Source organism: Camelina sativa, chromosome 19 (assembly GCF_000633955.1).
Source record: "Camelina sativa cultivar DH55 chromosome 19, Cs, whole genome shotgun sequence".
NCBI lineage: Eukaryota > Viridiplantae > Streptophyta > Magnoliopsida > Brassicales > Brassicaceae > Camelina > Camelina sativa.
This window is the reverse complement of record NC_025703.1, coordinates 22923412-22925631: the sequence shown is the minus strand read 5'-3', so window position 1 is coordinate 22925631 and position 2220 is coordinate 22923412.

Genomic DNA, 2220 nt, shown 5'->3' with positions numbered 1-2220 from the left:
GTTTTGTTGGAAAAAAAATAATCAGAAGAAAAGAAAAAATGTAAGGGAGTCACTTATATAGAAACCTCAATTCTGTTCTAAGAGACGAAACGTGTCAACGCGCTGTTGGCCAGAAAAAAATAATAGAAAAGGGGAAAAAAATTGGCTTGCGATTAATTTCATTTGCTTTGTCTTTCTCTTTCTCTCGCTATCGAAGACTGGAAACGACAAAGGTGAGAATTTGGAATCGAAGGTTCTGGAGGAAGAGGAGATTGCTGTCGTAAGAGATGCGTAACAGAGGCGAATGAATGACTCGGCCGTGTCCCATCGTGATGCTTGAATCGTCTCTGTGACATGAAGCAGACGATTTGAATTCGGAGTCAACTCAATCGGAAGAGATTGAGTCAATTGGAATCAGAGGGTAAGTTTCTCAATACAATAGATTGTAATCCCGATTAGTGTTTTATGACTAGGGTTCTTTGATTTCGGATCGCAATTTATGGTTATTTGATGTTTTTTTAGAAAATTAGGGTTCTTGGTGTTCATGTGTTCCGATAGGATCCATACTTTTAGTAGATTTATCTTCTTAATGTTCGATTATGATGAAGCAGAATAGATTTTGGTATGTGTTTGTTCTGAGTAATTTAAAGTGATGCCTTTGATCGTTAAGTGTTGCTTTAAACGGATGTGGGTCTGTTTGTGTTCTTGACACATGATCGTAGAGGAAGAAGAAGAATCGAAAAAAATGATTAAAGTCCGTTCTTTTTCTTCCCTGTGAATTCCACCGCAAACCCAAAAAACAGAACAAAAAAAAACTTCATTTTATTGTTCTCTCTCTCTTTTGGTCCAACTTGTGAGTCTCAAAGTTTGGTAATTTATCATTTTTGGTTAAAAATTATGTGTCTTTTTGATCCTTTTTCTGATAATTAGGGGTGATTTTAATTGATTGATTGAATGTGGTTTTGGAGATTCTTCATGACACACTCACTGGTTGTCTATTTTCATTATGTGTAGGAGGGATTCTGGTTTCATCGCGCCGAGAAAGACTACTTGATGCTTGCGTATTGGATCCCCAAAGATGTCCATACGCTTCCTGCCAATGCATCTCACCGTGTTGGCATAGGTGCCTATGTCATTAACCACAACAAAAGAGGTGTGATGAGATGAGATTTTCAATGTCTTTTTTTTCATTTGAAAACATCTCCAAGAATGGATCACATCTCTGTTTCTGTATTTTTTTTATCCAAAAGGTGCAGGTAGTTCAAGAGAAGACAGGATGATTTCAAGGCCAATGTTTCGGCGCCTGATCAACAAGGAAACTTGTACTACAACACTTGCGACTTACATTCGGGTCATTGACCTTCAATATAGCAGTCCTCACAGATTCTAACGAAGCTGGTTTATTTGCTTCCTCTCTCTCTCTCTCTCTCTCTCTCTCTCTCTTTATGTAAGCATTTTGACGGACTCTTGAATCTATTTAGCCCTCAACCAAAAACATAAAAAGCCTCACAAATGAAAACATTTGCATTCAGTGCAATCCAAATGCAATACAATGGCTTTAGGTTACATACAAGATTCAATGAAGCAGATTCGTTAGTGATTACTATTGTTCAACAAACACACTTGATCCTCTTTACACAGATTCAAACAAGCTGGTTTATTTGTCAACGTCTATTTATTTACCAAAACAAGATCCCAAATATTTTTGATTTTGGAGCAAATCAGTATTAAAATTAATCCTTTTCTCCATTTATAAATTGCACTCCTATTGTAATATGTATTAATGTTTTTATTATGTTTTGTATGTTTGAAAATTAATTAAATGTAATATTTTCTATTTTTATAAAATCTGAAATGTTTACACATTTATACCATTTCTATTCTATCTAAAATTTTTAAATTTCAAAAAACAATATTTTAAAAAATAAGAGACCCAAAATTAGAACCTAATATTGGAGGAGAAAATTTTAACTAAGAGATCATGGGTTCTTATATTCAAAATAATACACAATTTATTCATATAATAATCAAACAATGTTTAACAACCCCATTATAAGGGCATCTCCATTGGGAGACTCTTATTTTGAAGCTCTATTTTTGATTAAAAAGTGTAGTTTTACAAAATAAGAAGTTTTTCTTGTTGAATAAAATTATACTCCTCCATTGGTAGACTCTTATTAGGCTTCTTATTTTTGAAAAAAAAAAATTATTTTTAAAATATAATTAATTTAAGTAGAACAA